Source organism: Mandrillus leucophaeus, unplaced genomic scaffold, assembly GCF_000951045.1.
Source record: "Mandrillus leucophaeus isolate KB7577 unplaced genomic scaffold, Mleu.le_1.0 Scaffold921, whole genome shotgun sequence".
In the NCBI taxonomy this organism is placed as follows: domain Eukaryota; kingdom Metazoa; phylum Chordata; class Mammalia; order Primates; family Cercopithecidae; genus Mandrillus; species Mandrillus leucophaeus.
Genome location: NW_012110042.1, coordinates 539,269 through 559,826, shown reverse-complemented (window position 1 = coordinate 559,826; position 20,558 = coordinate 539,269). Strand labels below are relative to the sequence as shown.

The following is a 20,558-nucleotide window of genomic DNA, read 5'->3' as shown; positions in this document are numbered from 1 at the left end:
GAAATCTCAATGAGGAAAACTACAAAACACTGATGAAAGAAACTGTAGATGATATAAACAAATAGAAAAATATCTCATGCTCATAGATTGAAAGAATTAATATTGTTAAAATGACCATGCTTCCCAAAGCAATCTACGGATTCAATGCAATCCTTATCAAAATGCCATTGTCATTTTTCACATAATTAGAAAAAACAAGCCTAAAATTCATATGAGACCTAAAAGGAGCCCGAATAGCCAAAGCAATCCTAAGCAAAAGTAGCAAAGCTGGAGCCATTACACTACCTGACCTCAAATTATACTACTGGGCTATAGCAACCAAAACAGCATAGCATGGGCATAGAAATAGACACATAGATCAATAGAACAGAATTTAAAAACCCAGAAATAAAGCCACATGTCTACAGCCAACTGATGTTTGAAAATGTCAACAAAAATATCCCCAGGGAAAGAATACCTGGGGAAATTGGATTGCTATATGCAGAAGAATACAACTGGACCCCTGTCCCTCACCATATACAAAAATCAATTCAAGATGGATAAATACTTAAATATAAGGCTTGAAACTACAAAAATACTAGAAGAAAACCCAGGGAAAACTCTTCTGGACATTGATCTAGGCGAAGAATGCATTATTAAGACCTCAAAAGCACATGCAATAAAAACAAAAATAGACAACTAGAACTTAACTAAAAAATTTCTGGACAGCAAAAGAAATAATCAACAGAGTGAACAGATGACATGCAGAATGGAAAAAAATATTTGCAAACTATGCATCTAATAGGAGACTGATGTCCAGAATTTACAAGGAACTCAAACAGCAACAAAAGCAAAAAACAAATATCCCCATTAAAAAGTGGGCAAAGGAAATGAATAGACATTTTCAAAAGAAGACATACAAATGGCCAAGAAGCATATGAAAAAAATGGTCACCATCACTAATCATCAGGTTTTAATGCAAATTAAAACCACAATGAAGTATCATCTTATGTTAATCAGAATAGTTATTATTAAAAAGTCAAAAAAATAGATGTTGGTGAGGATGTAGAGAACAAGGAATGCTTATACACTATTGGTGGGAATGCAAATTAGTACAACCTTTATGGAAAAGAGTATGGCTATTTCTCAAAGAACTAAAAGCAGAACTACCATTTGATCCAGCACTTCTACTACTGGTTATCTACCCAAAGGAGAAGAAATCATTATATAAAAAAGATACTTGCACTTGTATGTTTATCACAATAGCAAAAATAGGGAATCAACCTGAGTGTCCATCAATGGAGGGCTGGATAAAGAAAATGCAATATGTATATACCATGGAATACTATTCAGCCACTTAAAAAAGAATGAAATTGGCTGCACACGCCTGTAATCCCAGCACTTTGGGAGGCCGAGGCGGTTGGATCATGAAGTCAGGAGATCAAGACCATCCTGGCTAACACAGTGAAACTCCGTCTCTACTAAAAATACAAAAAATTAGCCAGGCATGGTGGCACAGGCCTGTGGTCTCCACCCAGGAGGTGGAGGTTGCAGTGAGCTGAGATCACACCACCGCACTCCAGCCTCGGTGACAGAATGAGACTCTGTCTCAAAAAAAAAAAAAAAAAAAAAAAAAGAAAAAGAAAAGAAAAAAGAAATCATGTATTTTTCAACAAAATGGATGGTACTAGAGATCTTAAGTGAAGAAAACCCAGAAACAAATTCAAATACCACATGTTCTCTTATAAATGGGAGCTAAATAATGTTTACAGCTGGACACAGAGCGTGGAATGATAGACATTGAAGACACTGAAGGGTGGGAGTATGGGAGTGGAGTGAGGGGTGAGAAACTGTTTAATGGGTATAATGTACATTATTCAGGTGAAGGTTACACTAAAAGCTCAGACTTCACCACTACATAATATATCCGTGTGAAAAAACTTATATCCTTTCAATTTATTCAAAAAAAAAAAAAAAAAAAGGAAAAAAGAACCTTAGTGCTCTGTGACCTTTATACGTGAAGAATGGGTTAATAGAAATAGCTGGGTTTTCATGGTGTTCAGGCAAACAGGACACCTCGACCAGAGAGAGGAAGAGAATTTCAGTGTCTCCAGCTTTTTCAGAAGGAGAGGGAGCCCTGACTGGCCCCCATGGGTACCTGGACTTCTTGAAAGGACTTTTTCTGGAGTGAAGACATAAGTACCTAGCTCCCATGGCATAATATATTGACCATCAAAAGCATAAACCAACCCCCGTGCCCCACATTCTGCCTTGGGACCACCCAGTTCAGTCTGTTTGAGTTCTATTTCTCAAGACAATTCTGATTTACCATTAATCTCTTAGGAGGCTCATTGGCATGTGTTAGTCCTATAGTGCATCTAAATGCAAGAGCATCATCTTCAGGCAGAGAGAGCAGGACATTTTGCATTCAACACATCTTAGAACAGCCCTAAGAGCTTAGTATCTCACGCAGGAATAGTGCCTCATGTCACCAAGCCAAAAACAAATTAAAGACTGACAAACACGGGCCTTCAAGGGGAAGACTGCAAAAGTGAGTTGATAACAGACGGTTGCCACCAGAAGTTCTCAACAGTGCTGAGAGCTGGGTCATATGTATATACCAATACCACCCACACATTTTTAATTATTAGAGACTCAAATTTCACCAAATTGCAAAGGACATGTAAACTGTCTTCTTCTGAAGCCTCTGCTTTCAGCATTACCTTCTACCCCACATCCCGCTGAAATCTAAATTTAGCCATCTGTTTTCACCATTCCAATAATCACAGGGACTTAGGCTTACTTGATAGCGGTGATAACGTAAGTGAAGTCAAGAAAGAACACACATCATTAAAAATGTTCAGGGCCAGCCAAATGCCTTTGAAATCACTTGCTTTTTAGCTGGAAATGTGAAATAGCATAGTGGCAGCTTGATGTCCGCAACATCAGGAGGATAATAGAAATGTAATGCTATTCCCTGTGTCACTTTTAATGCCACAGGCAACTCTGGGCTCTAACAAATTAACATTGGGAAGTTCTTTTCTTTAAGAAAGAAGAAAATAAGTTTTATTGGTGAAATGGGCAGCCCACCACATTTCTTATTCCATCACCTTACCTGTCCCTGAGGTAGCCCATCTGCTACCCACCTTGGAGCGCTTCCTCTCCAAATGAAACTTACGGCCTTCATCTTCTTTCAATACCAAGATCTATAAAGTCTGACATTCAAGTCAGTGGCACTGCCATGGGAGCTGAGAGTGACAGTGCTCCTATCTCCAAAACCTGGTACACTTTGTTCTAAACCAGATTCCAGGAAGGTCGGAGTGAGAAGTAACATGGTAAAAGGCCCCAGACCCAGCACCCCCAGGAAAGGGGACAGGAGCAGAGCCCTCTTAATCAAACGTAGGCTAACTCTAAACGGTTTTATATGGCTCTGTGCTATAAGTTGTATGACCTCACTAGGTGCAGATTTATAAGACCCTTTCTTTTTGTGTGCAGTGTTATTAGAAGAATTCTTGGCCTGGGCATGGTGGCTCATGGGCCAGGCACACTGGCTCATGCCTGTAATCCCAGCACCTTGGGAGACTGAGGCAAAATTGCTTGAGCCCCAGAGTTTCAGAGCAGCCTGGGCAGCTGGTGAAACCCCATTTCTACAAAAATACAAAAAATAGCTGGGTATAGTGGCTTATGCCTGTAGTCCCAGTTATTTGGCAAGCTGAGGCAGAAGGATCACCTGAACCCAGGAGGTCGAGGCTGCTGTGAGCCATGATCGCATCATTACCCTCCAGCCTGGATGACAGAATGAGATCCTGTTTCAAGAAAAAAGAAAAGAAAAGAACAGAAAAGAAAAGAAGGAGGGAGGGAGAGAGGGAGGGAGGGAGGAAGGGAGGAAAAAAACAAGAGAATTCTCCAGCGAGAGTCACCAAAGAACATACTAAATGTCCCTTGGGCAGATCACCTTTCTGGACCTCAGTTTCTTTATCCATAGATTGAGATGATATGAGTCAGTGTTTTTGAACCAGGGTGACTTTGCTTCCTGGGGACATTTGGTATCATCTGGAGATGGAGGTTTTTGGGTTGTAACAATGAGAGGGAGTATGCAGTGCCTCTATCATCCACGGACGCTGCTGATCAGCCTACAATGCACAGGCTCTGTGTGCCCCAACAACAAGCAAGTATTTGGTTTAAAATATCAATTGTGCCAAGGTTGAAAAACCCTGGAGTAGATGATTTCAAAGTTCTCTCCCACCTATAAGATTTTCTTCCCTTTGGTGTATTAAAAACCCATGTGAACATGTATAATTGGGATCTCTGGGTTTTAATGGCAAGGCCCAAAATGTATTCCAGGTGCCAGGAAGGCGCCCTGCTTCTGTGCCCATGCCCTGATCTCACCTTCCTAGCAAAGCAGACCCAGGGCCATCTGCTGCCATCGTATCTGACACCCCAGGGTCAGCAGAACACCTATCATCATGGAAGGCATTCCCAGCTAGAGAAGCTTGATGGGAAGTGGGGACAGAGGTATCACTTGTCACCGGGCTTTTCTAGCTGCCGGGTTCCTCTCATTATCTGGTGAACTCTGTTCCTGTCTGTCAACATGCCTGTCAGGGGCCGAAGTGCAATCTACCTTCCGTCTCACGTCTATTTCTTTCCTCTTCTGGGACTTAGGTCTGCCAGCTCTGAAGATTCACCTTCCCTGGCAGGGGGACTCAAGCTCTTCATCACTCCACCGCCCAGGCTCAGCTTCATAATCCTAAAGAGATTTGAGCTGTGGGCTTTTCTTCCAGGATACAAATGCAAGGAAAGGCTTGATGTGCGTATCAGTGGAACATCTGTGCCACTTCTCTTTCCTGCACCCATGGCAGACATCACTAATCACCACAAAACTTTTCCCCATTGAGCTGGAGCATGGCTAAACATGGCTGTCTACAAAGCCACTTCCAGTTGATAGAGTCGACATTCTGATTTTAACCAAGTCGCCATCCTATTCTCTGAACCATCCAAGTGAAGATAATAGGGGTTGGGAGAGATAATGAATGAAATGAAATTCTCAACTAGATTGTAAGTTCCTTGCGGGCAAGGGCAAGTTCTATCTCATTCACTTGTCTATCCCCAGTATACACAGGAGAGGCCCAATAAACATTTGTTGAATGAATGAAGAGCCTCCCAGTTTGTGGTCTCCCTGAGATGCATGCTCCCCACCTGGATCCCTAAAATTGGAATGGACTCCAATTCATAGCTTGCCATCTGGACTAATGCTGGGTAGAGTTATCCTGGGAAAGGAGAGATTTGAAAAAGCAAAGACAATATAGTGAGCTCTGTTCTCAGGTGTAAACGGAGAATGTAGGACTGATGCTTTCCTTTATTTCTAAAAGAGCGATAATGGCTGTGAGAGAGAGCTTTGAAAGAGTCTGGAACCTGTGTCACTTCCCCATGTTAATTTTTTTTTTTAATTATCCCTGTCTTGGTTCCCTGTGGTGATTTAAGGGCTTTAGGATTTTTTTTTTTTTTTTTTTTTGAGACAGAGTCTCATTCTGTCGCCCGGACTGAAGTGCAGTGGCACGATCTCAGCTCACTGCAACTTCCGTCTCCCGGGTTCAAGTGATTCTCCTGCCTCAGCCTCCCGAGTAGCTGGGATTACAGGTGCCCGCCACTATGCCCAGCTAGTTTTTTGTATTTTTAGTAGAGATGGAGTTTCACCATGTTGGCCAGGCTGGTCTCGATCTCTTGACCTTGTGATCCGCCTGCCTCGGCCTCACAAAGTGCTGGGATTACAGGCATGAACCACTGCACCCGGCCAGAATTTTTAAGCTATCATTTATTGAGTGCTGTGTCCCATCAGCTTTGTAAACATTGACCCACTAGATGATCGCAATAGGTTGGTTCTCTTTTTAACCATTTCTTAGAAATCGAGGCACAGAGGGGTTAATTACATACCCATGATGCCCAACTAGGAGGTGACTAAGTTCAGATTCATACCCAGGCCAGTGTGCCTCCAAAGCTGGTCTTCATAAAGCCCTTCAAACAGAGAGATTCTGCATGCTTGTGCTTGGTGGCCACAGGGTGGGAGGAGATTGTGCTCTGTCTCTCTGCCAAGTTTGAAGACAGAGAGACTCTGGGGGCGGGAGTGGCAATGGGAGAAGCTAAGGGAAGGTCTCTTCCCTGAGACCTTAGGCAAGGCAGAAACAAGTCCCATGAAATCGGCGTGAGTAGGAAACAGGTCCTGAGTATACAACTCTGCGAAACCCCTGAGGGGAGAAGCCCGGCTCAGAGGCCCGGGTGAGTCTAGCTCTGGTCCGCTGCCCACAATCCCCTAATCTCCTGCTGCACCATCTCCTGGTTGTCTCCCCCAACATTTGGGTGGCCAGATTTAGCAAATAAAAATACAGGATGGCCAGTTAACTTTGCAATTCAAATAACAACAACATTTTTTTTTTTTTAGTGTAAGTATGGCATATTTAGGACAAATACTAAAAAATTATTTGTTGTTTATCTGAAATTCATATTTAATTAGCTATCTTGTATTTTATGCAGGAATTCTATCTACCATCCTTGGCCACCTCCCACACCATCCCCTGGTCTGCTGCCCTGCTATTCCCAGTGGAAATTCCTGGCCCCACATAGACTAAATTGCTGTGTCACATTCCCTGCCCAGAGCTGCACGGTGATCTTTATCTCGCTTAGTTTCTCCAGGAGCCCTCCTTGAAGCAAACAGTTACATCCCTGAGGACAGGACCGAGAGCATCCCACCCAGAGTCACTCAGATCCTCCTGGGGGTATTAGGTTCAGGCTCCCTGTGGTGGTGGTGGTGGTGGTGGTACGGGGGGTTCTGGATAGCAAAGTAAAGAAGCTAATGAGACAAGAAACCTTGCCTCATAGTTTGGAAAACTTCATCACTTCCCTGGGTCTGGGCCAAAGCAATCATTTTAAGGTGCTTGGAGCGGGGAAGGGGGACTGAGAGGAGGGTGGTTTGCTGTGGGTTTCTCCTCCCAGACTTGCCAGCTGCAGACAGGATAGGTTAATGAGCTGTGGAAGCAGAATTCACCCAGGAAATGATGTGGGGCCACCCTACACCTGTTCCCAAAGGCTGTGGAGCTCCGGGCTTGGAATGAGTGAAATCTGAAAACTCACTACCTATTTGGGGGCTCCCACTCCTCTCTTCAGACATAGAGAGATGGGAAAGGACTTGGCAGGAACCCATGGATTGAGGAGGATAGCAATGGGGGCAGAAAGAGGGAAGGAGAATTAGAGGAGCTGTGCTTTATCTGACTCCCCACATAGGTACACACACACACACACACACACACACACACACACACACACACACACACACACACACACACTCTGCACTTACAGCTCAGGAGCTGGGGAGCCGAGTTCTCATGCCTATTCTGTGGCTCATAGTGAGCCAGTTGCTTCCCTTGTCTAGGCCTCAGTTTGCTCATGTATACATTTTAGGAGAAGGGCTAGAATCTCTCGGGCCCTGCCTGCAAAGGTCCAGGAATTTGCTATCCCCACCCAAGTATGAACTCTCTGAGAGCAGGGGCTTGGCTTCAGTCTCGTGGATGACTGGTCACCCAGAACCCAGCCAGCCTCAGGGAGGGTCCAGCAGTGCTGGCTTCTGCTGCTGCTGCTGCTGTCCCTAGAGCTGAAGACTGGCCACAAAACCAGAGGCATTTCCTAATGTGTGAGCCTCTGCACTGGCAGAGGCTGCAGGGGAACCAGAAGCCTAAATTCCCAAGCAGGCAAATTACCCAGTGAGCACCCTGCACCCTAGTGCCTCGGGATCAGTCCAGGAGATGGGGCAGAGGAGGACACATCTGCCAGGTGGCTCCCAGGGTCCCACCCCCGAGTCATTCTCATACCCAGCGCCACTGTGAATGTCTTCCGCTTTAGCTTAATTAAGCCATCTGCCCACATTAAATGGTAAATTATCTCAATCACTCCCTGGATCCCAGAGGGGAGAAAGAGATGAAAGGGAAATGCCATCCCTTGAGTGGAGCTGGAGGACTCTGCCCTGCCTGTGATGACTTCTCCCTCAGCGAGGACAGCCTCCAGTGTTTACAAATCCTTCCGTGTCCTTGAAACTCTAACTCCACCTGTCATCTCTCTGCTTCTTTCTTTTCCTATAGGGAGGAGCGAGGCTCTTGCATGTCTGACCATGGGTAGGAATAAAGATGAGAGCTTTTCTGTTTTTCCTCTACCTTAGGGGTGCTTGAGTGTCTGTAATGTTGCTCTCTTCCAATAAGCCTGTTATTTTTTGCACCCCTGTCAGCTCTCAGTTCTGCTGAGGAAGCCCTGTGCTCCCAGTGAAGTGACCTGTGAACACCACTCTGCTCTGCAGGCATGTGGCCAGAGGCTGGAGGATGGAGGGAACTCATTACAGGCATCTGTGGGGTAAGTGGGGAGGTGTCTCCTAGGGTAGAAGCACCTTCTTCGAAGGGTTGCTGTGGACCAGGGGATGGCCCTCGCTTGGCTTTGCAGTTCCAGACATTGGATTTATAAGCATGCTCATAGTTGTTCAGGTTCAAGAATCATTGACTTACAGTCACTAAATCCCTAAGAGACTGATGAACCTGAGTCCAGTAAAAAACAGGGGGACATGACTTAAAAGAGATTGACTCACAATCACAAACTTCTAAGAGACTGAGTGTCTTAGTTCATTTTGTGTTGCTATAGCAGAATACCCAAGGCTAAGTAATTTATAAAGAAAAGAGGGTACATTAACTCATGGTTCTGCAGGCTGGGAGGTTCAAGAAGCATGGTGCTGGCATCTGCTTGGCTTCTGTGTGGGCTTTCCTACTATGTTAAGACATGGTGGAAGATCAAAGGGGAAGTGGCCATGTGCAGAGAGGCAAATTTCAAGGAGTGTCCTTGTTCTATTAAAGCCCACTCCCAAGGGAGCATTCCTGTGAGAACTAGTTCAGTCTCACAGAGAGCAAGCACTGACTGCCACCAAACCATTTATGAGAGATCTGTCCCCACCTGTCACTGAGCCCCACTTCCCAAGACCACCACATTGGGGATCATTTTCAACATGCATTTTGGTGGGGTCAAACTCAAACCATAGCACTAAGGAGCCCAAGGTAAATGTAAAATGGTGACAATTCCTACCAAGTATTCCCTTTTTGGTATCAAGCTTACCCAGAAAACTAATAACCAGAAGATTGCTTACTGAGTTCAGAACAAAGAGACATTAGGTCAGGGGATAGGAAATTATGATTAGCTATGTCTGGTCCAGAGCCAGTTGTCTCTCTCAGTGGAACTGGAGACACACTAACTGGTTGTATTATTTGACTGCCCCTTTTCTGGACACCCAGCAGACCCAGATCTTCCAGTTGCTCTACACTTCCTTCAGTCAGACTGGGGACTACTGACTGGGCCCCAGCTCTCTTTAGCTACATTTAGTCCTGATGACTTTTTCTGGACTTGGATACTTCTCAGTCTCTTCATTATGCATTTATAAAGCATCATTTAGAGTGGGTCTTTTCTAGGTATGGCTAATGCTTAGCTGTTGTACTTTCTTGAAAATGACTGAAGTCCCAGGTTCTGTCAATCTCTTTCTGTAGCTCCCTAGCTACACAGTTATTTTAAAGAATCATAAGTCATGCCCCTGGATCTCAGACAGACTTCGTATGCTGTTTCAGGGCACATTGGGCTTCTGCTGAAGCATCACTCAGTGGAGCCACTTGCTAACTGTGTTACTTTGGGAACAACACTAAACCTCCATGAGCCTTGGTTCCCTTGGGATAAAATGGGGATATTAATGATGATCTCACAGGGATACAAAGATCAAGGGAAATGGTCAAGTGTTGTATCTTGATCATGTATCATAATGGGCTGTGATCTCCTTACAGTGACTGTCATCAGTCAGGAGCCTCAAGGGATGCTTTCCCAGACAGAAATAGTCTTGGGAATATGCTTAATTTGTTTATTCACAAAACATTTATCAAGCACCTACTGTGTGACAAGCATGGCACTTGCAGTGATAGAATAAATTTTCTTAAATGCTGAAATAATTACTTTACCATGAGAGGTGAGGATAGTACATTGACAACTAATATGGGGAACTTATTGTGTGCCAGACGGAACTAATTGCAGATATCATTTTATTGAATTCACACAATAGTCAAATGAGGTAGACACTTTTACTATGCCCACTTTGCAGATTAGCACACTGAGCTAATCAAATTCTTTAAGGTCAGACAGCTTGTATGTGGTATAATTAGAACCCTGATCTGAGTGGCTGCAAAGATCATGCTCTCAACTAAACTCCAGAGAGGGATAGATTACAAGTGCAAAATCGAGATTGGTACAGACTAGACCCTCTTGCACGGTGTGTGTGATTTTCTTGCATGGTTATTAAATGTAATGTGTTGTATTCAAACATGACTGTGAGTTTAAGGCTACAATGTTTGGGTGGGTAAGAGGAGGATCTGCTTCAATAGGGTGAATAGTGAAGAAAGAGCCCATAATGGAGACAAAGAGGACTATCAGACTAGAATTCAGGAGGCAGAGGGAATTCCCCATGTAGGTGTGGCCTCCTGGAAAGTTAAGTGCAAAGGCAGCATCCACCACTTTGAGGTAAGCAGGAATCAGGAAGTGGGGAAGGGGTGGTAGGTCAGGGAGACCTGCCATCTCTCTTAATAAAATCCCAGACCTCCGAAACCAGCATATAAGGAGACCTGGGCCTCACTGCATCCAACCCAGGGATTCAGACTCCCCTCAGGGATGTTGACAATGCTGCCTCTCTCATGGGGCCTCACATCTAAAGGTCCAGCCCTTGTGTCTAAAGGACAAAAGATTGTCTTTAAAGCCTATTGCTGAGCGGGCAGGGTGTCTTGAAGTCATGTTCTATGGTCATATTCTATTGCCTGCATTTAGTTTTTCTCTGTTATTCCTAAGCCTTTAATCAAGTCTCATGTAACTGGCCCAGCCTGATTTCACCAGACAAAAGGAAATGTCTTGTGTTCAGGCTCTAATTGGAGCATTAAAGAGATTGCAGGCTCCCTTCAGCTTTGTGGAGAGAACGTATTCCAGGTTAGGGTGTCATCTGCATCCTCATCAGGAGATGTGCTGGAATGGCCTTGTCACCACAGGACTGCCATGAAGCCTGTGAAGTTCATGGAATCAGTCTAAGGCCCCAACCCACCCTCAGGCCCCGGCAGTGGATGCCCTGCTCTCAGATTCCCATAATGGTTCCAGGTGGTGACCATTACCCAGTACCACACTTTCCAGACTGTGCTCATCTCAGGGGCCAGCCTGACAAACTCATCCCTAGAGTTTGTCAAGAATGCAGAGCCTCAAGCCTACTCCAGACCTCCTGAATCAGAATCCGCATGTTAACAGAGCTCAAATGATTCAGAAGCACATGGAAATTTGAGAAGCACAGATCCAGGGCAGGGGCTCTTAATCTGGGCCCATGAGCTCAATGGGGGAAAAACAGTATTACATCTTTATTTTTTTATTTTTATTTTTACTTATTTATTCATTTATTTTGAGACAGAGTCTCGCTCTCTTGCCAGGCTGGAGTGCAGTGCCACTATCTCGGCTCACTGCAACATCTGCCTCCTGGGTTCAAGTGATTCTCCTATCTCAGCCTCCCAAGTAGCTGGGACTACAGACACGCACCACCACACCCAGCCAATTTTTGTATTTTTAGTAGAGATGGGGTTTCACCATGTTGGCCAGGATGATCTCGATCTCCTGACTTCGTGATCCGCCTGCCTTGGCTTCCCAAAGTGCTAGGATTACAGGCGTGAGCCACTGCACCTGCCCACATCTTTATTTTTACCAATCACTAACCAAACATTAGGATTTCCTTCCATTTTGGATGTAGGTTGCAAATCCAGAAGTGTGTGCGATACTTGTGGCTTTGTCACCAATAGAAATCATGGATATTTTTGTAACACATTACAGTTGTTTTAGACATCTCAAAATAGCATATATGTTCACCACTACTTCAAAATAACAATAGCTATTAGATCTGAAGTTATATTACACTATATAATATAATAGTAGCTAAACTTATGTTATTATATCACAAAATTTGAAAAATATTTTTGGTAAGGATTTCAAAGGACTTGACTTCCCTTATTATCCCATGTGTTTTATTTTCTGCATTAGAAACTTTATTCTGAGAAGGGCTCACCAAGCTGCTGAGGGATCCATTACACTAAAAAGGCAAAGAACCTGTGCTCTAAGAAGCACAGCAGGGCCGGAATAGTGTTTGGAGAATTTAAGACATGTGAGGTGAGCATAACTCAATCTGGAAAGCCCCAGAAGTCACATGCCCCCACAGACAGGCAGCCTTCAGAGCAGACCTGACCGGCAGCTAGTGGTCTGCTTCGATGGCTTCTTCATTCTCCCTTCATTAAAAAGTGGGTTTGATAAGGCCCGTGCTAAGGAATAAAACCAAGATTCCAGATAGGGAATATTGCTCTTGTCAGCCTAGCAAGAAAATCAGGGACCCAACTGAAAGAGTATCAAAGATTGTTCCTTTTATCAGCCCCTCTCTATTTCCCTGCAGTGATCCACAGAAAAACACTTAAAAGGAAAATCACCTGTGTGCCTGTCTTTAGGGGCAGAAAGGAAGGAGCCAGTAGGGACACCAGCTCCCTTTGCAGCCAGAGGGGTGAGGAGAGTCCTGGGGAATGAGAGTGGGTGGTGGTAGCTTTAAAAAGAAGATCCTGGCCAGGAGCAGTGGCTCATGCCTGTAATCCCAGCACTCTGAGAGGCTGAGGCGGGTGGATCACCTCAGGTCAGGAGATTGAGACTAGCCTGGCCAACATGGTGAAACCCCATCTCTACTAAAAGTAAAAAAAAAATTAGCTGAATGTGGTGGTGCACCTGTAATAATCCCAGCTACTGGGAGGCTGAGGCAGGAGAATCACTTGAACCTGGGAGGTGGAGGTTGCAGTGAGCTGAGATCGCACCACTGCACTCCAGCTTGGGTGACAGAGCGAGACTCCATCTCAAAAAAAAAAAAAAAAAAAAAAGAAAGAAAGAAAAGAAAAGAAAAGAAAACAAATCCCTTTACACAGTGTTAGGCATAAGTAAAACATAAATAAATAAAAATAAAAAGAAGATCCCATGGTGGGGGAGCAGCATCCCTAGGCCTGAGGGAATGGTGGGGGTGTCTGGGTGAGATGTGACCCTGAGGCCAACAGCAGGCCTGAGCTGGTTGGTCCCCAGAATTCTCTTGAGGAGGGGGAAGTGGCCACTCCTAAAAAAAGCTCCTCTGGCAAGAGTGTAATGGAAAGGATATTAAGATCAGGGGTCAGTGCCTCTCCCTGGGTCCTCAGCTGGAGGCAGGGCGGGCACAATGAACCGTTCCAGGAGCTGGGATGGACCAACAGCCCTGTGCTCATTGAGGGCCTTGAAAACATGGTCCTATAGGGCTCCTGGCAAAGATGCTTTGGGCCAACAATGGGGCTCTCTAGGGTAAGACTAACCTCATGCTGTCCTTTATGAATAATGATAATAACTTCACAAACTGTTTAATATTTTAGACTTTTCAAAGTTGCCTTAAGGCAACCTGATATGGGAGTGGAAAAAGACCAAAACTGAAATCTACTTCTGCCCATGGAAAAAAATAAATAAATAAAGAACACCATAGCCAAATTTATTTGGCCGTCTTGAGCTTCAGTTCTTTCCATCTGACTGATGGGGCTAATAATAGCTGAGGAACCTGCTCAGTGATTTGTGTGCAGATCAAATGGCGCATGGGCATGAAAGATGAGGGCTTTGCCATGGAAGTGGAAGCTCCTGTTTTATGTGAGCACTGTCACCTCCTGTATGAGTTTCCTAGTGCTGCTGTAATAAAGTGCCACAGTCAGTGACCTAAACCACAGGAATGTATTGGCTCGCTGTTCTGGAGGCTGCAAGTCCACGACCAAGGCATTAGCAGGGCTGGTTCCTTCTGAGGGCTGTGCCTCTTCCTCCGCTTCTAGTGGTGGGCTGGCAACTGTTGGAGTTTCTCAGCAAGTGGAGGCATCACCGTGACCTCTGCCTTCATCTTCACATGGTGTTCTTCTTGGTAGGGTGTCTGTGTCCAATTTCTCCTTTTTATAAGGACACCAGTCATACTGGAGTAGGGGCCTACCCAAATCGAATAAGACCTTATCTTAGCTAATTACATTGCAACAACCCCATTTCTAAACAAGGCGATAGAGTGAGGGAGGGGTGGGACTTCACAATTTGAGTTTGGGGCCAACACAATTCAGCCCATAACACTCCATTAGCCCACTGATGCTCCTTGGCCGTGGGTAGCCCAGAACACACAGGTCAGGTACAGAGGATGGAGCAGGGTGGAGAAGTTCCAACTCTTCTAGGCAGATTCTGCTCTCAGATGAATTGAGGTCTTCTACCATCTCTTTTATTAAACACTTAAACATTTATTAAACATCTACTTTATGCCAGATATAGAGAATATAAAATGAATAAATTATTGTCCTCAACTTCAAGGGAAAAGAGAGACATGTAAACAAATCATTGCAAGGCAGCATGATTCACACAATAAGAGATTTATGTGGCAAAAAAGACGGAGTCCAGGACAGGATTGTCAAGGAGGGCTCCTAGGAGGTGGCAACATTGGAACTAAATCTTAAAGACAACTAGGGATTTTCCAGGCAGACAAAAGGCAGAGACATTTCAACTAAACTGAAAGCACCACAGCACAGAAGTGTAAGAGCCTGGCTTGGGTAATTGGTTGGGCTAGAGATGGGAGCAATGGGAGACAGAAGTCAGAGGTAGGTTAGGGCCAGGTTAAGGGGGTTATCCACCAACCTAAAGAATACAAACTTTAGAATGGAAATCCTATAGGATCCCCATTGAAAACTTATTATGCTGTAAGTTCTGAAAAGGCAATGATCTCATTGGTTGTGGGAGATGAGGCCAGAGTGCTAACATAGCAGACACTCAATATATACGCAATAAACACATGAATGAATGAATGGATGAATGAATGGTTTTAAGCAGCAGAGTGGTATGAGAGTCTTAAGAGTAGGGTGCACATGGAAGCAGATAAACACAGTCAGGATAATTTGCTGTATACCAGGCAAGTGCTGTGAGGACCTAAATAGCCTCCAAGAAGAGCAGAAACACGTGGCCTTCAATGGGGTAGGAAAAGGTGAAAAAGGTGAAAATAATGGTACATCTGTAGGGGTCTTAAGACTGATTTTTTTTTTTTTTTTTTTTTGAGACAGGGTCTCACTCTGTTGCCCAGGCTCGGGTGCAGTGATACGATCTTGGCTCACTGCAACCTCTGCCTCCTGGGCTCAAACTGTCCTCACACCTTGGCCTCCTGACTAGCTGGGACCACAGGTGCACCAAGAATACAAAAATTGGCCACCATGTCCAGCTAATTTTTGTATTCTTTGTAGAGGTGGGGTTTCACCATGTCACCCAGGCTGGTCTCAAACTTCTGGGCTCAGGGGATCCTCCTGCCTCAGCCTCCCAAAGTGCTGGGATTATAGGTGTGAGCCACTGCACCCAACCTTAAGGTTTGAATTTGGAGGACTTCCTGCCCCAGACCTCGGCCATCTCTGGGGAGATACTTCCTGAGGGAAAGGAAAGAAGAGGCTGTAGGAGGCGCTCTTGCTGAGGAGCACTGAGACCAGCAAAGAGCAGGAGGAGCTAAGAACAGAGCTCAGCTGCCCCAAGGCCAAAAGGGAGATAGATGCTCGACTGTGGGCCTGCACTCAGCTTGGGGAATTTGGAATGCAATAGAAGGAAAAAGGGGGCTATAGTGGGTTGAATAGTGTCTCCTCAAAATTCATGTCTACCCAGAACCTTGAAATGTGACCTCATTTGGAAACGGGGTCTTTGCAGATGTGAAATGAGATCATACTGAATTAGAGTGGGCCCTAAATCCAATGATAGGTGTCATCATAAGAGACAGGAAAGGACGCAGACACACAGGGAGGAGGACTATGTGAAGAAGGAAGCAGAGACTAGAGCTGTGCTGCCACAAGCCAGGGAAGGCCAGGAGCCACCAGCAGCAGGAACAGGCAAGGAAGGGTTCTCCCGCAGTGCCGTCACAGAGAGCACAGCCCCACCAACACCTTCATTTTGGACTTCTGGCCTCTGGAACGATGAAAGAATACATTTCCCATTGTTTTCAGCCTTTGAACTTGTGGTACTTTGTTATGGCAGCCCCAGAAAACTCATACAGAGTCAGAATACAAGGGGCTGGTGAAGGTTAGGTCAAATGGTCAACCATGGAGTAGGGACCCAGGCAGGAAAAGAAGGGACATCAGGAGGGACTGGTAGACTCAGAGAGGTTTAGGGCTGAAGGTTTTGAGGAAGAATGACAGGTTTGGGGAAAAGCTGAATGAACAGATTTATATTCTGAGGGTGGTATATTTAAAATTAAGATTTTAGAGGTGTCTGTTAGACAAGAAGTTGTAAACAACAAAAACAAAGATTTCAGTAGTGTAAAAGTTCCAGGCGATTATAGGTGTAATCAGATTAATCTCTTTTTTAGTGGAGAAAAGCTGCCTGACCAACAGATTTACCCAACCTGGCAAGACAATTTACCCTCTTTGGAATCTGCGTTTTAGGACTAAAGAAGAGCCTACATTCTTCTGAGAAATTACTATTAGCTCTCTTCATGTCGAGGCTTTCAGACACTGCCTGGGAGTCTTGTGTTTTAGGAAGGTCATGGGGTGGGGGACAAGGTCTCAAATTTCAGTCTGTGGGTGAGTCTTCCCAGGCCTGGCCCAGGCTTTCAGAGAAAGGCACTCCCGGAGGTTTTCAGAAAGGTGTGTTTAGACGGCAGAGAAAATAAAATCCACCAAAATGGCAAGGCAAAGCTGGGCCATTTGAGGAAATTCAGAAGGAAAAACTCCCAACAGAATCTTAAGGTAATAAAGTGACACCTCTGGTGCAAGCTAGAGAAATTCTCAGAGTTGCCCTGGGGCCAGGAATTACTCAATTAAATAGCAAAAGCCCAAAGGGAAATGGAGAAACAGTACCTCTTCCTCCTTTACCTGAAGCTCTGCTCCCCCTATTCCCTTCACCCCATATGCCCTCTGCCAGCAGCTTCTCCCCGCAGGCCCTACCCTTAGACCAGTCTGCCATCACATCCCAGCTGTCAGTACATTCCTCCTTTCCGGCGAGGACACCAGCACTGATTGATCTTCTCTCCTCCTGCTCCTCTCTGGCCCTGGTCCAGGCTGTTTCCTATCACTTTCTCCTTGGAGCATTCTAGCTGATCTTTCCTATCACTTTCCCCCAGGGCGGGGAAGGGTCTCATTTCCACCTTCTTAAGATATTGTCTCCTATGATATATTTATTTTTTCTTTTTTAGCTATCTCCTACCAAGAGGGTGGTCTCCTACTATTTAAACAGAAAAGAGTGTTTATTTTGAGGGAGAGTGGACAGGCAATAAGGAAGCTACATTGATTTCCTTACACAGTGCCTGAGCCAAGAGGACTCTGGCCCTAGTATCCACGTGACCAGAGCATCCTCAAGCCCACCCTTCAGCCCCTGCACTGTCCCCCACAGGTGTTTGCATTTGCCAGCCCAAGACTGTCAGGGGCATAACCCTCTGACTACATCCTCACACTCTACATTTAGCTCATTCTCCTCTCCCTGTGACATCCTGGGCACCACTTCGTCCTCTCCCTCTCCCCAGCCCTTTCTCCAAATCCCCCAAGTGGGAAGGATAGTTGGGAGCAGAAAGCAGTTTAGCTTTGACAAGCCCGGTGCAAGGATCTGCTAAGAGCTATTCCAAGGACCATGTTTGCCAGAACAGATTTTGTATTTAATCAATGAAGGTGTTTCTCTCCCAGCAGACAGCTAATCGCCAAGAGCCTCACATTCATCTTCTCTTGGTATTTACTCAGATGGGAAAAGTGGCTCCTCTTACCCTTACTGCCTGAAGATCATTCTTCCTTTCCCCAGCTTCTCCCCATTCACATTGGGGAATTGTACTATTCGACCAGCTCTCTCCTGTGGGAAGAGTCAGAGGCGGGTGAGAGGATGATGACCTGGGGAGGCAAAGTGACAGAATATGTCAAAGAGCAGTGACAGTCTCTAGGTTTTAAGCTGCCTGGGATGGCATGGGGGATGGTGATTATATTGAGTCACTACTGATGAAATATTTATTGAGCTGTGAAGGAAACACTCCAGGGTAAAGCAGAGAAGCAGTAACTGATTTAAGATGCAGAAGTTCAAGTACTCACACCATTGCCTCACTGTGCGGGAACAGCAAGTTCTTTACCTCCTCTGGGTGTCAGCTCATAGGCCTGGGCTATCAGGGCTGGAAAGGAGCAGAGAGAACCTTTATTGGAACCTCACCTATTAAAGATGGGGCATTGGTGCGTTGCTGATGACAGAACCTGAAAAAACCTACTCTTCTGCAGCAGGTTGAATTCATGACCTGAAGCTGAATGCTTCCAGCATGTTCGTTCAGGGTGTAGATGGGAATAAAGTATCTTTGCAGTGCTCTGTTCCCTCTGTCTCCCCAGACATCTGACACCCTAAAAGCCATCCACAGCTATGGAGCCTGAGCGACACCTTGATTTGTGTTGTCACCCGACCAAGCCTAAAGACCTCTAGCTCAGTCCCCCACCTTCATCCCACCCCACCGGATGATAAAATTCAGACCTCTCTCCTGAAAGGCAGAGGTTAAACATTCAGGACTGTTTCTGGCCAGGGACTTCTTCCAATTAAAACCCCCACCGTGGGCTGTCTCCCCTCATTTCACTTTTCTAAAGGGGCAGAGGCTCTTTTAGAAAATAATAACATGCAATGTGTATGATTTACTTTTCTGATCTCTTTGAGAAATATAAAAATGTGTTCTTAACTCCAGAACCACTGTTTTTGCATAAATACCTCATCAGGCAGCTTTCTAAGTGTGATTTTCCTGAGCCTCCCTTTGTTGGATCTGCCGGAAGACTTGTCGGGGAACCTTTAGTGAGGGTACTTCTTCCTATTTTTCTTCTGTTTTTGGAGGCATACACATTATGCATAACCGAAACAATGGCTCAGCTGTGTTTAACTTTGTATTTTGATTGTTGAGAATAAAAACAAAGAGTATCAATGTGTATGTGGCTGTTTGTAGTGAGTTCATTGCAGAATGAGGTTGTCTGTGTCCTTAACAAGCCAAGGGGCAGGAGGCACCCTCTCTTATCCTCTCCTCCAAGAGCAGTAGAGAATTTAAGCACAAGCCTATTTGTGAAAGAATATTTTGCTTAAGTGTCATTCACTTTAGTCTTGGAATTCCACACAAACGTCAGGGGTTCTTTTAGCTTCCAAACTAGCATACGTATCTATGAGTCTGACAGATCGCCTGAACAGCATTAAGAGGTGTGGTGTTTTTGCTTTCATTTGTCCTGCTGGGAGAAGTGGCGGTTCATGTGTCATTCTAGTATCTCACATACTCATACGGGGCAGGGAGGAGGGGGAAACGGGGAACTACATCAAAATTTAAAGATGCTTTGGAAAGCAACCGTGAACACATCAACACAACAACGTCTATGATTACTTGCTATTGACCCTCGGACACGTTTAAGAGAAAGAGACAGTCACTCTTTTTTTTTCTTAAATGATATACACACAGTCATTTTTATCCTATTATAATTGTCTTTTATCTTTATCTAGCACTATGTGGAAAGGGTTTGCATCATAGATTTTTCCCAGCCTTATAATATACCATAAGCTCCTACTTCCTTGCTCCTCTCTAATCAGTATTCTTTCAAGAGTTCTTCGGTGAAGCCATCTATCTGAAACTAAAATGAACCAAACCCATATTTCACTGGTGGTTGGAGAAAACCATAGCCAAAACGATTGTGGCAGGTCTCAGTCTTGGGAGTTTTTAAGAAGGAATGTGCCAGAGGCGTTTCCCAAGAACGGAGTTTTGTTTTGTTTTGCAGAGGCATTCAGTGTGTCTAGTGCTTGTTGGCCACAGCAGTTACTACCACAGAGCCTTCTGGGAGGGGCCGTTATGTTGAAGGAGGCTCCTGCCTGAGGGACAGCATCAGGCAGTGGGCTCTGTAGAGTGAGTACCAGGTGGACGTCTTCTGTGCCCAGCTCAGAGTCCTGCACCACAACAGGACTGCCCAGGCCAAGGGCTACTGACGCAACTTCCACTCATTCCACTCTGTGTCGGGGGCCTTGCACCCCTCCTGGAAGGGCTCTTGGAGAAGGAATTGTAGTTGCGTACAAGTGACCTAAAGGGGAAGCTTTTCTTTCTCTTTTTTTTTTTTTCAGACGGAGTCTCGCTTTGTCTCCCAGACTGGAGTGCAGTGGCGCTATCTCGGCTCACTGCAAGCTCTGCTTCCCGAGTTCACGCCATTCTCCTGCCTCAGCGTCCCGAGTAGCTGGGACTACAAGCGCCCGCCACCACACCTGGCTAATTTTTGTATTTTTAGTAGAAACAGGGTTTCACCGTGTTAGCCAGGATGGTCTCAATCTCCTGACCTCGTGATCCGCCCACCTCGGCCTCCCGAAGTGCTGGGATTACAGGTGTGAGCCACTGCGCCCGGCCAATGTGAAGCTTTTCTAGATGAGATTGGATTAAATTCCATGTGATTTCTCTTTACCTTTAATTCAGGTTGGGACTGGTTTCTTTCTGGTGG

The 20,558-nt window shown here is 45.2% G+C and overlaps 1 long non-coding RNA gene across 1 annotated transcript in view; it reads right to left on the bottom strand.

The window, feature by feature from the left end:
• Positions 1 to 11,846: 11,846 nt before the first annotated feature.
• Positions 11,847 to 20,558, bottom strand: part of LOC105531924 — a 76,730-nt gene continuing 68,018 nt past the window's right edge. Inside the window, exons 4-5 of the long non-coding RNA XR_001004886.1 lie at positions 17,846 to 17,966; positions 11,847 to 14,073 (exon numbers count right to left, since the gene is read on the bottom strand). This is a non-coding gene — a long non-coding RNA (uncharacterized LOC105531924). The remainder of the gene's footprint in view (positions 14,074 to 17,845; positions 17,967 to 20,558) is intronic.